The sequence below is a fragment of the Stenella coeruleoalba genome (genome assembly GCF_951394435.1).
Source record: "Stenella coeruleoalba genome assembly, chromosome: X".
NCBI lineage: Eukaryota > Metazoa > Chordata > Mammalia > Artiodactyla > Delphinidae > Stenella > Stenella coeruleoalba.
In genome coordinates, this window is record NC_137152.1 from 7,598,039 (window position 1) to 7,611,763 (window position 13,725).

A 13,725-nucleotide genomic window follows, 5' to 3' on the forward strand; every position below is an offset into this window, starting at 1 on the left:
AGAAACAAATTTAATTTCCTACGGTAGGGGAGCCCATAGAATTCTGAGACTCCAAGAAGTCACCAAAGCAGGCAGCTTTTATACCTTCTAGACAAGGAAACCATAAGTTTGTGAAAAATTGGAGAAACAAAGGGGTTTGGGCTTGGGCTAGCAAACTAGTGCAAGTAACAAGGTTTGTTTATACAGCCTTCCAGGTGGTGAATTCCCTGTCTCCGCAATAAGGATGCCTTTTATCCACCTGGTGGGGGGCAGGGTACCTTCACATGCCTTTGGGGGGACCAAGGAAGGTCAGAGTGTCTTTTATTTGCACAGGCTGTTTCTTAAGTAACTTTAATTCAAAATAATCAGTATGCCAAGTGGCCTATTTTGGGGGTGGCATCTTCTGCTTCCCTTCAACACCTACATACATTCGTCAGATCATTCAGCACATAATGCTTTGCAGCTTGCTTTTTCTCAATAAGACACCGTGAATGTCCTTCCATGTCGAAAAGTATCTGTTACCATATCTGTTTTAATTCTTGTGTTGTACCGATGTCTTATAAACTTAACCAATCCTCTGTTTCTGGCCACTTAACTTGCTGCTGGTGCTTTGAGGTCATAAATAATACTGCAGCAATTCTTCCTTTCACGATTCTTTCCGTTCCTTTCCTTTTTTCCTAATGAGGCTAGTTCCTGGAGCAAATGACAGCAATAGCTGTCGGGGCCACTATGTTTCAACCCGTGCATATTTGCAAGGTTTTTGGTAGGAATTGCTAAACAGCCCACCAGGAAGACTGTTCAATTTACATTCTTATGGGGGGGTAATCTTTTCTTTTTTTTTAAGTCCTTGCCAAAAGGACAGTTTCATGGGTGGAGGTGGAGGATGTCGGAAGTGATCTCATTCTGTTGAAAACTGTGCGCCCCAGTTTTATAGGCTTTTCCTTAATTGCCTGTTTGCTATAATGTTCTTCACACTTGAACAATCACCTGGAGAAGAAAAGGTGAAACCTACTGGCAAAAAGTCGCCCCACGACGAGGAAGGTGCCTCTGCTTGAGTCATTTCCGCCGAGCCGGAACACAGAGCAAGTCACTTCGGACCTCGGAGGGCATTTTATAGACCGCCCCGCGTCCCAGCTCCCGTCGATTCTTGGAACTCCCACCACCGTAGTCCCGGCAGCCCAACCCCAGCGGGCAGCGCGTCCCGTGTCGGGGACGCGGGGGTTCTCTGTGCACCCGGAGGAACCGACTGTATGAGGTTTGGAAGGGCCGGCCTCCAGAGCCGAGGTGACCCAGCCTGCCGGGCAGGGCTGAGTGGCTGGACGGAGCACGTGACGCTCGCAGCCTGGCTCTTGGCTCGGGGTAGTGGGGGCCCGCCCCGCGCGCCGAAGGCTGAAATCGGCTTTTGCCTCCGGCAGGAAAATGAGCTTGTCAGTTTCTTTCTCTAGCGGACCCTCAACCCACTGGAGCAGGGGATTTCGGTAGCATTTAAATTTTATGTCTCAGGAATCTGAAAGCAAAAGGTAAGTTGCTTATCACTCAGGAAAACAAATGAGAGGAAGGACCTGGAATACTGTACGGCCACTTTGTTGATTTTTCAAATCGAGTTGAAAATAATCGATCGCTGTGCGAGACAAGGGCCATTATTTAGCCCCAAATTAGAGACTGACCTTCTGAACAGAAATGTGGTTAATCAGGAGGGGATGGTGGTAAAAGGGCCCGGGGTTAAATATAGAAGGACATGAAAGCTGCCGCAATAAATAGCAAGTAAGTAACCCTGGCCTGCTTGTGAAACAACCCATTTCACATCTCTTTCAGGGGCGCCAGCGAAGGGAATGTTAAAATTGCAATTTGAACTCAAACGAAAGGAAACTAATCTATATGAAACTGGAATACAAATAAAAACAGTTCCTGCTTTTGCTCTTTCACATTTCAAAAACAAGAAAGTTGATATCTTCACAGTTTAAGTCTGAAATATGCCATTTCAAATTTATGAAATGATCACAGTTGGAATTTTCTAAGTCCGTCTAGGCAAGGCTGTTTCAGTTGTGAATGAGAAATATTGACATTGTACATATTTTCTTTAATAGATGACTCACTTTCGCAGAATGTGATAAAAATTAGAAAACGTATAATAGTGAGTTATTGCGAATTAACTTTCATGTCTGAGAGATCAAATTCTTTGCCAGAAGATTTAGGAAAACAGACACAAGTACAACCGTGCTCATGCGCTAGCGCTTTACTTTAAACAGTCAAATGTTCAAGTAAGAAGTATAACTACGTGGTGTCACTGTTGTTTTCTTCGGCAAAAACACGGTGATATTGGAATGCAGGTATTGAGAGTAATTACAAGCATTATTCATCAGTGCAATTAGTATTACATTCCACAGTGAATATGCTTCAAATTAATGTATTTGATATACGGTTTGAAACATGGACCCTCTATGCAAAATATGTATATGCATTCTGTATTTTAACTGTCATTTTGATTTGCACAAAATAGATTTATTTATTTAGTTCTCCATTGCATTTGATAAAGACTTCTTAAAAATAAAAGACTAAATTATTTCCTTTCATTACTAATCCCCTTATTGAAATCCTATTACCTGCGTGGAGCCTGGAGTCATTTGGGTCTCCCCTTCTGTGTGCCGTTTGTTTCCCACAGTTGGTGGAAGGCTAGGCCAGCTGCCCACACCAAACACACCGCCCTGAAAGGAGGCCAGAGCGAGGCTTCCCGGCCACTCGCTCCTCGCCTACAGGGACTTCCAGGGTCTTCCCCCGCCCCCCTCCCCTCCTCGCCCCGAGGGCGTCACGTGGCGGCGTGGGCCCGCCTCCCGGTGACGTCAGCGCGCTCGCAGCCGTTGAGCCGAAGAAAGGATGCTCTAGGATGCGGTGCAGGTGGGCGACCGGCCTGCGCCATGCGGCACTGCAGGTAAGGGACTCTGCAGGAGGAGCCCCTGCAGACCGTCGGCGAAAGTGGGGTTTCTGGCTGCTGCGGCTGCTGCAGGCACCAGGCAGCAGGGGGGCGCGGAGGGCGGTTGCTGCAGGCTCACGCGTGACTTGGGTCTTGGCAGGCGCACCCTGGGAAAGTGGGCACGGGCCAGACTGAAAGACCCGGGCCTCTTTCACAGGAGGGGAAAAAAATCAGGAATGATCACAGTACAGGCATTGTAAGGAGAGACAGGGGCTGCTCGTCAAAGATAACTGTCTACCGACGGTCATTGTGCTTCTTAAATAATGACACATTTACTGATTCTCCTTACAGGGGTTTGTCCTCAGTGGTCAGCCTGATTTCTTTCAAAGCCAAGCTGCTTTGCTTGAAATGGAATGGAAACTTCTTGGTTAGCATTTGAAGAGCTAGATGTGCGGTCTAAATTGTTTGGCATTATTTTGCAAGGTTCCGGCATTTAAAGGGGATATGTCAGAAATGTGTTTGTTTTCTCCGGGTGTTTTAAATAGATTAAAAAATAACAGTATCCAATAAAATAAAATAAAGCTTCCAATGTGCGTGTAGGAGAGTGCAAACCAGCTACGTCTGTTAAGAACAAAAAGGTCTTTAGAAGGGGGTGGAGCTGGAAATGAACACCAAAATCCATGAATTTCCAGTGTTCTTTTTAATTCCATTGCTAAGTAATTTGCTTGCTGAAAGAAGGGGCTTGATGACGCAGTGGCAGATGGAGGAGGGATCAGCTGACTTCAATTTTAGCAGGACAGGAGGTGGGATTTTAATGGACTCTTTTGAGAGTTCAGGCCTGTGTTTACATTCCTTTCTCTGGTTCGCAAACGACCCGAGGCCAGGACATGTGTGGGTACCCTTAGGAGGAGAATGTGGTGTTCTTTCCTGTAAAACGTGACCCCTCTGGAAGCCGTGGTATCACTGAATTGTATTGGAACTCACACCATGGATCATTTGACCCATCCAGCAACTGTGGGAGGACCTGTAAGGCAATGGTATTTTAGTTGATAATTAAATAAGGCATTTCTTTCAGCGTTTGGACACTCTGATGTGTTGCTGCAGTAATTCAGTAATTAATTTACTGCAGTTTTCTTCACTTGGTTCAGGTTGGCTATTAGAGTCAAGGTCCTCAGGCCCCTACCTTCCCTTGTCCCCCAGCCCAACCCTAGACAGAGCAGATGAGAGACAGATGTAGTAGAGACCTGATTCCACTTCTGGCTTTGGGACTGTGGAACCTGGGACAAGTCACTTTGTGTCTTTGGGAGTCAGTTTTCTTGTCCCCAGAGTGACCAAGGAATTTATATCAGGGTTTCTCAGCCTTGGCACTATTGACGTTTGGGGCTGGATAAATCTGTTTGTTGTGGGCACCGTCCTGTGCCCTGGAGGATGTTTCTTTAGCTGCATCACTGGCCTCCACCCACTAGATGCCAGTGGCCCCCGCCCCCCAAGTTGTGACAATGAAAAATGTCTCCAGACCCTGCCACTTGTTCCCTCGTGGGGCTCCATTGCCCCTGGTTGAGAACCACTGATTTGGACGATCTTAGATGTTCTGGCTCTGGTATTCTAGAATTAATTTTCCTATGATTTGTTTCATGCTGAGCCCTTGGTCAGAGATCCGATTCCCTTTCATGATGTTGTCAATGCAGAGACTTTTTTATGCTCTGGGGTTCCAGAAGTAGCTTCAGTCAAAAAGGGGAGGCCTGTCTTGTGTGCCAGTCGTAGCTGGGAAGCTAGCTTGCCAGAGTGTCAGGGAAGGAGGGAAGAGCACAAGCAGCACACCAGCGTGTCGGGAACTGGGGCAGACCAGGGTCCCCATCCTTATCTGCAAAAGTGGGAATAGGACCCGTGTGGAGGTGTCGAGGGGAGGGAGTGAGGTAACGCGGGTGCTGGTGCCCGTTGTGGCCGTCACGGTCACGCGCTTTACGCTCCAGTGTAGGACTGGCCGCTAAAGGTCTGGCTCTGACACTTCAGAGAGCGGCTTTTGCTGCACCACTTCACCTCTTGGAACCGTTGCCGAAAATGTAAATGGGGCTACTGTACTTGCTGGTCCTGCTTCTTCGGCTCTTGGGGGGATCAGATGGATGTAAGAGGGTCAGCAAGCTGGAAACTCCCGGGAGACAGGAAGCAGTCATGGCAGTGGCATTGCGAGGCATGGGCTATGTGTAGTGGGTTTGGGGGAGGGAGCTTATCATCAAACAATTATCCTTGTCCCTCCCACGGGCCTGGGACTGTGGTGTGCCCCTCCCCCAGTACCCTTGCCCACAGCTCACTCTCTCTGCCTCTTCCTGGCCCCATAAAAATTGCTCGCCTGGGGGAGGGTTGGTTCTTTAGCGAGAAGGAGCCAGTGTGCAGAGGCCGGGGCACAGGCAGCCTCCTTTGTCCACTTCCAGCCATTTTCTTTACAGGTGGCGCCCACAGCCGGCCAGGTAGCTTGTCCCCAGAATGGCTTGGCACGCTATGTGGGTCATTGGGCGCTGTCTCTGCACCCAGTCAATGATGTGAAAGAAAATGAAAAAGGAGGAGGGCTTCCCTGGTGGCGCAGTGGTTAAGAATCCGCCTGCCAATGCAGGGGACACGGGTTTGAGCCCTGGTCCTGGAAGATCCCACGTGCCGCGGAGCAACTAAGCCCGTGCACCACAACTACTGAGCCTGCGCTCTAGAGCCCGTGAGCCACAACTACTGAGCCCATGTGCCACAACTACTGAAGCCCGCACGCCTAGAGCCCGTGCTCCGCAACAGGAGAAGCCACTGGAGTGAGAAGCCTGCACACCGCAAGGAAGAGTAGCCCCCGCTCGCCGCAACTAGAGAAAGGCCCTGCACAGCAAGGAAGGCCTAATGCAGCCAAAAACAAATAAATAAAATAAATAAGTTAAAAAAGAAAAAAAAGAAAATGGAGGCGGATCCTCCATCAAATGAGACTTAAGCGCTGGAATCACTATCCTAGGCAGCCCTGCTGCTGTGACAGAATACCACACACCGGGTGGCTCATCAACGACAGACATTTATTTCTCACAGTTCTGGAGGCTGGAAGTCTGAGCTCAGGGTGCCCGCATAGCTGGGTTCTGGTGAGGGCTCTCTTCTGCATTGCAAATGGCTGCCTTCTTGTGTCCTCGCATGGTGGGAAGAGAGCTCTCTGGCCTCTTCTTATAAGGGCACTAGTTGCATCGTGAGTGCTCCATCTTCATTACTTAATCACCTGCCAAAGGCCCCACCTCCTAATACCATCACATTGGGGTTGGGATTTCAATATATGAATTCTGGGGGATACATTCAGTCCATGACAATAACCAGCTATAACTTGTGCCCTTGATTGGATCCTGGCTTGAACAAACATCAGTAATAGGCTTTGGGGACACCTGGGTTATTTTTATGTGCCTGCCTCCTAGATCATGCGAGGAGACTGTTGTAAATTTGATTAGATGCCATAAGCTTGTGGTGTGGTAGGCACCCAGCTCAGCCACTCCTCATTCCTGACACAGAAACAGTGAGATGAGACATGGTTGTTTCCTGCTGCCATGTTTCAGGGTAATTTGTTACACAGCAGTAGATAACTAACACGTGTATATGTACAGGACTCTTATTTTTCAGTGATGCATGCTGAAGTAGTTAGGGGTGAAGTGTCAATGAGAGCAATAAGTTACTTTTAAAGTGTTTTTTTTTTTTTTAACATTTTTGGAGATCTTTTTAATGTATGGCTGAATAGAAGACAGATGAATTCTCAAACCTGCTTCTGCATTCAGTCTGTTGCAGTATCACATGTCATGTAGCCTCTGGAAAATTCCACTGTACCCTCGAAGGAGAATGGAAAAAGGCAAATAAAAATGTACAATTATTATAAGAATGTTTTTGGCAGCATGGACTCCCTTAAAAGGCCTTGGGGACCTCATGGTGTTCCCAGACTACACTTTGAGAACCACAATAATTTACTTTTAAACGGTTCAATTGAATGGAGAGAGAGCGAGAAGAGGCAAATACAGTCAAATAGGAACACTGGTTGAATCTGATTGGTGTTATTAATTGGACTCTTCTCCATAATGTGCTGTGTATTTGAAAATGTGCACAATAGAAAATTCAGAAGAAGGTAGAAAAGAAATATAGACTCTTGGACATGTGAGGGATTCTGATTGAGATCTGAGGGTGAAGCCCAAGGGGAGCATTCTTTTTGTTTTTTGTTTTTTTGCGGTACGCGGGCCTCTCACTGTTGTGGCCTCTCCCGTTGCGGAGCACAGGCTTCGGACGCGCAGGCTCAGCGGCTCACGGGCCCAGCCACTCCGCGGCATGTGGGATCCTCCCGGACCGGGGCACGAACCCGTGTCCCCTGCATCGGCAGGCGGACTCAACCACTGCGCCACCAGGGAAGCCCCAAGGGGAGCATTCTTAACCTGAGCTCCAGGTGCCCTTGATCGCACGAACCTGAGGCCCCAGGTGAGACCTGCTGGCCCGGAGGTTCCCAGCTTGCCCAACAGCCCTCCAGCCCTGCACCCTCCCAAACCAGACCCAGGGGGATTAGTTAGTGGCGAGGAGGGTGGGTGTGTATGAGCCCTCTGCAAATTCTGACGTGTGGTGGCCTTATTATCAAACCCTTGCTTGACTGTATTGTCAGGGGCTGGCCAGAGATAAGTTGTCCTTTCTAAGGGCAGGGGTGGTTTCCTTTCTAGAGAGTGATAAGTAGTTTTTGAATGACTTGTTTTCCATCGAAATAGTAATAGATGCTTTCTGGGAGGATTTCACGCAGGATAAAGGCTATGGAAAGAAAACAAAGTCTCTTTCCCATTCCCGGTCCCCCATCCCACTTCCAAAGGCAACCACTGATAACTGTCTTATATACTGTTTCAGAAAATGTCTATGCAAATACATCCGTCTGTAGAATGTACGTAGCACTTTCCTTTTTCTTTTTTCTTCACTAGGATGTAATTTACATGGAATGAAATGCATGGATCTTAATTCAGTTGGTTTTGACCAACTGAAGAGAACATTCTTGGTACTCCCACAGGGCCTCATCTTGCCCTCCTTTAGTCAAATCCTCTGGCTGGAGGGTACCACCATGCTGATGTCTGTCAGCACAGTTTCCTTTCACCTGTTCTTGAACTTCATATACCTGGAGTCCTATGATCTGTACACGCTTATGTCTGGCTTCTGCACTGAGCGTGATTGTGAGATTCAGCTGTGTTGTATCATGTAGCACTGATTCATTCATTCATTCCATTTTCTTGTGAAAGTACTTGGGAGAGTAATGTACTTGATAGACCTCGTTTCTCTTAGTCCTGCTGTTTGGAAGCTGTTGTACATCAGCTCGCTCACAGCATGTTCCAGAGTGTGGACGGTGTGCAAGTTTACTTAACCAGTCCCCTCTTGATGGGTGTGTGGATTCCTCAAGCTTTTGTAATCAATGCTTGTGGTATTATACCAATGTAAAAATGCCAAACAGGAAAAGACCTCTGGGATTAATTAAATGCATAGAATTTAGATGTTGGAAGCTAGCTAGCTTCAAAAATCAAAGCAACCCTTATATTTTACATATGACCAAGAGATGTCCCGAGAAGTCAGGTGACTTGTCCAAGGTTACGTGACCAGTGGCGACAGAGTTGGGGAACAGCCCAGGTCCCCCCCAGATGCCTTGTACAGAATGTTCTTTTTTGCACTGTAGGCTCTGTGAGGGAAGGAACCGTGTGTGCTTTGTTCACCACTGTAAACCCAGCACATAGCACGTGGCAGAGTAAGTGCTCATTAAATATTCGTTGGATGAAAAATTAAGTGAAATGTTAGTACCCTGAGAAAAGACCACCGATATCCTGAGGACTACAAAGGCGTTTCCATGAGACGTGAGCCTTTATATTCATTCATTCATTCATTCATTCACTCACTCCCTCATTTACTTCTTTATTCAACCAGTATCTGTTGGGTCCCTGCTGTGTGTCTAGGCCAGGGTTTCTCACCCTGGACACTATGGGCTCTTGGGCTGGATGATTCTCTGTGGTGAGGGCTGTCCTGTGCACTGTAGGATGTTTAGCAGTGTCCCCGGCCTCCACCCACTCGATGTGGGTTGCAACCACTGCCCCGTTCCCCACTTGTGACAGCTGAACTCCAGACATTGCCAAGTGTTCCCTGGTGGGCAGAATTGCCCCCGGTTGAGACCTACCAGTCTAGGTACTGGGGGTTACCGTGGAACCAAATGGCCAAGGTTCGTGCCTCGGTGGAGGTGACATTCAAGTCAAGGAAAGAGAAGGTAACTGATAGGTTGTGCTGTCGCATGAAATATAGCGGGAGGCGGAGGGTGGGCAGTGGTGGATTCAGAACCCCGGTTAGACAGGGCGGTCACGGAGGCCCGTCTGAGGGCTCACATGTGACCAGGGACTGAGGGGGAGCCACGTGAACATCGAGGGGGCAGAGAGCTCGGGCTGAGGGAACAGCCAGTGCAAAGGCCCTGAGGCGAGGCAGCAAGGAGGTGGGCGTGTCCAGAGAAGAACCACCCAGAGAAGCCTGGTGGGAAAGGTGCTTGGAAGGGTGGCTGGGCGGACCCTATGGGGACTCGGAAGGAGTGGCACCAACCCTGGTGACTCTAGGTGCGATGACAAGCCACTGGGTGCTCTTGGGTGGGAGAGTGACACTTCTGGACTTGCGTTTGAAAGGATGGCTGTGGCTGCTGTAAGGAGAAAAGTCAGAGGTGGGTGAGAGAGAGAAAGCAGGGTGGCCAGCGAGGAGGTGGGGACGGTGGCCACGTGAGCGGTGACCTGGGTGGCCAGGTGAGCTGTAGCTTAGAGGACCGTGCCCTTAACTAAGTGAGCAGCCACGTCGTGCTCGGAGCCAGGCGGGCCTTGGACATCAGAGGAGCACGTGTGGTCAGGTCACACCGTGAGTGTGTGATTACAGCGCCTCGAGCTGGAGGCCACCTGCCGCACCTGTCGGGACAGTGTCACCAGTGACGGGCGGCAGTTCGCAGGGACAGCAGAGGCGACAGCTCTTGTATTCCACATACGACACTGGAAAGGCTCCCCTTCCGGCCTCCTGGTGTGGATGAAGTCGCTCGAGCTTTCTCGCAGGCCCTTGAGCCCGCCGCCTGCCTCTTTCCCCGTGAACTGGCTGTTCTCTGTCTGGAGGGCTACGCCACACCCCGTGCTGGTCAGCCTGGGTCACCCACCGTCCACTGTCGCCGAGCCCTCCCGTGCAGGTCCTTGTGCCGGTCCTGAGAGCAGGGAGCTGGCCGTCGGTTGGACTGATGGAAGTTTGAGACCAGAGCCTTCCCCGTTGGAGGTGACTGTCCGCCTCCTGGGGTCCCGTGCGGGGAGAGCCCCGCGGGCTAGGCCGGGCCCTCGACCCCCCGAGGATGCTGCGGGGCCCGCTCCCACCAGCGGCAGCGCTGATCCGGGGGTGGGGGTGGGGTTTGGCTGGAGGGAGCGTGACACAGACACGCGGAGTTCTGTTAATCCCCTCGGGAGGTCTGCTCCTTGCCCTGGTGCCCGGGGACCTGCTGACTCATTTCTCGTGGCTGCTGTTGCTTCTCCTGGGCTCGCCCCGCACTTTTTACCACGTCTCTGGGGGTGGCCGGAGCTTACCTCCTGCCGGGATCTTAGCCTCCCTTCTGGGTCGCGATGGTCAGTGTAAAATTTATTGTTTCCATCCACCGGAGCCCTTGGAGGTGCTGGTTGGGTTAGGACGAGAGGGGCCACCGCAGCGATCCCAGACACATTATTTTCCTCTTAGCTCCGTCAGGCCTCCCACCAGCCTGCCTTTTGCCCAAAACATAGGAGTTGACTGACATTTCAGCCCTCACCTTGGTAGCCCCGCTGGAATACGGTGAAGCCACCCCGTGGCCGTGTTCCCGCTGTGGCCTTGCTCTGAGGACACTGCGAAGGACGCCTCGAGGCTGCATTGGAGGACTCCGTGCATTTAACCTTCACGGAGATGCTAGCTGTGAGTGTCTGTGACATTGTTTTCATCCACGAGGGGGAGTAGCCCACATGAGCAGGAAGTAGATTGTTGCGGAGGAAGATGGTCTGCAGAGGTCCCAGGAGAGGGAGGGACGCCGCAGCGTTTCTCACGGGCATCGTCTTCAGCCGCTGTTATGGGCCGATACCGTGTCTCTCAGAGCTCACGTGGTGAAGTCCTAACCCGTAGTACCTCAGAATACGACCTTACTTGGAGACGAGATCTTTATAGAGGTAATCAACTTAGAACGAGGCCACGAGGGTGGCCGCAGTCCAGCGTGACTGGGGTCTTTATAAGAAGAGGAGGTTTCTGCACAGACAGGCGCAGAGCGAAGAGGGTGTGAAGGGGCGCGTGGAGAAGACGGCCGTCTACCAGCCAGGGAGAGAGGCCTGGACGGATCCTGCCCTCACAGCCCCCAAGGAACCAATCCAGGCGTACTGTCGCCTGGATCTCAGGCTTCTGGCCTCCAGCATTGGGAGACAAGAAGTTTCTGCCATTTGAGCCACCTGGCCTGTGGGGCTGGTCAGGGCAACCCAGGTGAACTAATCCAGCGGTGTTTTCCGGGGCACACGAGCCATCGCCCACCCGGGAGGTTGGACGGTAACCCAGCAGCCTTTACCTGAGCGCTTTCCGCGCAGTTTAGGAGAGGCTTGGCGAGCAGTGCCCTCTGCGTGGAAGCAGGTAGCTCTTGGGTCCCGAGAGGAACGAGGCGTGTTCAGTCCTCTCACGACCCAAGAGGAAGGGCCCTCAGGGCCCCGGTGGGAATCTGGCTCCCCGCTCACTGTCTGTGGGACTTGGGCTTGAGACCTAACCTCCCCTCTGCCTCAGTTTGCTGATCTGTAACGTGGGCCTGAGGGTGACGGCATTTACTTCAGAGAGTGTCAGGACCCCTGGTGGTGGATGCGTGTGAAGCGCTTAGGACGGGAGCCCTGTACAGAGTCGTTGTTGTTCTTATTACTGTGAGGAGGGGGCTCTGGGGACGGTCTCCATCCTTGGCCCTGGGTGCCGGGAACGCGGAGAACTCATGGCCATCTCCCTGCCCTCTGGTGGGGGGGATGTGAGAACAGAGTCCATTGCGTCACCGGAGGCCGTGTGCAGTTGGCCTCGGCCGCTTCCCAGCACGCAGGCCATGTTCCGAAAGGGGACACATAGCCGCGCAGCCCTGGGGCCACAGGAACTGTGCCACGGAGGGCGGCCGCGCCCTGCACCAGCTCGCCAGCCTCGGGGGGCAGAAGGGGTGCGGGAGGGCTGGGTGCTGGGCAGGGGCCAAGGGGGAAGCAGGAGGGGGAGGTAGAAGTGACCCTCCGCCTCTGTGCCCTCTCCAGGCACCATTTTGAAGCTGACAAACTTTAATTCTCACGTCTCTTTCTGCGCATCCTGCGGTCTGAGCTTTCTTCTCTTGGGGACGCCCGAGGGTGCCGTGGCCCTCGGCCTCTCGCCACGTGGCCACCAGGGGGCTCATCTCAGTGTCAGCGCTGCTGGGCCTAACCCCCCTGGGGAGCACCGTGCGGTGGCTGGAGCATTGGCTAGAGGGGGTGGATGAAGCGTGGCCTGTCACCCGCCTAAAGGTGTCTGCATCTTGAAAGCGAGACTCCATCATCTCAAATGAATTTGAAGTTGCTGGGGTTTCAGGTGAGATGGCGAGGGGAGGGGAGGAACTTTGACTAGTGGGGGAACTGGCCTCCAGGACGGGCCCGATGACTGCCTCCTGTGTTCATGGCCAGGTGCAGCCTCTCCCACACTGAGTCCCTCAGGGCTGACTGCCACCGGCGGGGTGTGCTGGAAGGGACGGCGTGTGACTCGCCAGGCTAGGTCATAAGAGACGGCTGCTTCCACCTCGCTCCCATGGAGCACTTGTTCTAGAGGAAGCTGACTGCCATGTCCCGAGGACGCTCAAGCAGTCCCGTGGAGGCGCAGGGTGCAGCGTGAACTGCCCTCACGCCAACAGCCAGCACTGCCTTGCCTTCAGATGCCTGCGGCCCTGGGCGACAACCTCCTGAGAGACCTCGAACCAGAAAGACCCAGCCAAGCTGCTCCTGAATCCCCAGCCCATAGATACTGTGTAAGATTATATGTGTATGATTTTAAGCTGCTGAGTTCTGAGGTAGTTTGTTATGTAGCATTCTAGATAATAACACCTGGGGAGGAGAGGAGCTCCATGCACGATTTAGGTTATTGAGTGTAAGTTAGGGCATATTGATGATGAGCTCCAGTGTACTGATTTAAGTAAATGGACAACTGTGTATATTTCAGGAAAATGTCTACTTCCCAGTGGATTTTCATAGCCTGGAGACTTCAATCTCCACTAGCCCGCAAATGCCAGTGGGGTCTGGATGTCTGCTGTCACTTCAAGCACCCAGCATTGCAAATCTGGGATGTCACTTGCTTTGGGAGCATCTTCCCTTTTCTCCCTGCACCAGTGAAACGTGCTCCGGCCTGTAATGCAGCTTGGAGCCCATGTCATGGTGGGTTTGCCAACCCCAGTGCCTTTGCTCGGTCAGAGGGTTTAGACTTTGGACATGAATTATTTCAGTGGGAGATCAGTTTTTCTAGGTAGGTATTTTAAAACAGAAAGAAAGTAGTTCACAGGTGCTTGAGAGAAGTGTTGCAGCATGCCAACTAAAAAATCTAACTTTTGTACAGTATGGCGGTGAGATTTAATTCTAGTTGATGGGTCTTCTGGGTTGCCTTGAGTAATAAATCTTTTATTGAAATATATGTGCAGAAAAGTGTGTAAAGTGTAAGTGTACAGCTTGATGAATTTTCACAAAGTGATCACACCTGGGTAACCAGTGCCCAGATCAAGAAACAGGAAGTGGGACTTCCCTGGTGGCACAGTGGTTAAGACTCCTTGCTCCCAATGCAGG

The 13,725-nt window shown here is 51.4% G+C and overlaps 1 protein-coding gene across 3 annotated transcripts in view; it reads left to right on the forward strand.

The window, feature by feature from the left end:
* The first annotated feature begins 2,645 nt into the window (after positions 1–2,645).
* CLCN4 (chloride voltage-gated channel 4) overlaps positions 2,646–13,725 on the forward strand; it is a 76,531-nt gene continuing 65,451 nt past the window's right edge. For 2 of the 3 annotated variants that reach the window (XM_079911474.1, XM_079911476.1), the window contains exon 1: positions 2,646–2,908. The gene's annotated coding sequence lies outside the window, so the exon portion shown is untranslated. Of the gene's footprint in view, positions 2,909–12,827; positions 12,921–13,725 lie in introns of all 3 variants that reach the window. The other variant, XM_079911475.1, reaches the window with a different exon arrangement.